This window comes from Eimeria mitis, genomic scaffold, assembly GCF_000499745.2.
Source record: "Eimeria mitis Houghton genomic scaffold, Emh_scaff2046, whole genome shotgun sequence".
Classification (NCBI taxonomy): Eukaryota; Apicomplexa; class Conoidasida; order Eucoccidiorida; family Eimeriidae; genus Eimeria; species Eimeria mitis.
The window spans coordinates 7,428-8,023 of NW_013570368.1; the positions used below are offsets into that span (position 1 = coordinate 7,428).

The 596-nt window shown below is 27.7% G+C and overlaps 1 protein-coding gene across 1 annotated transcript in view; it reads right to left on the reverse strand.

The window, feature by feature from the left end:
- The window catches only part of EMH_0047830 (uncharacterized protein), a gene marked incomplete at both ends in the record, with an annotated part of 6,043 nt that overhangs the window by 4,166 nt on the left and 1,281 nt on the right, over positions 1 to 596 (reverse strand). The gene's annotated exons all lie outside the window — the stretch shown is intronic.

The window sequence follows — 596 nt, forward strand, 5'->3', positions numbered from 1 at the left end:
TATTTATATTTATATATTTATTTTAAGCAACAAACAAACAACAACAAAAGAAAAAAAAAACAAAATAAATAAAACAAAATAAACAAAACAAGACAAACAAAATAAATAAAACTAAATAGAATAAATAAAACAAATAAAACAAATAAAATAAATAAAATAAATAAAATAAATAAAATAAATAAAATAAACAAAATAAAACAAACAGAGTAAAACGAAACCCCCAAGAGAAAGGCAAAAAAGACAAAAAACAAAAAAAAACAAAAACAACCAAAACAGCAGCAAAAACAAAAAAACAAAAAAAACAAAACAAAACAAAAAAAACAAACAAAATAAATAAACAAATAAATAAAACAAAAAAATATAAAATAAATAAAAAATAAATAAATATAATCTTACAGAGTGAGTCAGGTGTATCGGTGCGTCCATCGAAGTAATCAAAAGAGTATGGAGCTCTATCTGCTGCTGCTGCAGCAGGCGTTGCTGCTGCTGCTGCTGCTGCTGCTGCTGCTGCTCCTCTGGTTTGTACTGTATCTTTATCTAGGATTGTCTCCTTCATCCTGGACCCCATCAGCAGCTGGGAGAAGAGAGCAGCAGAC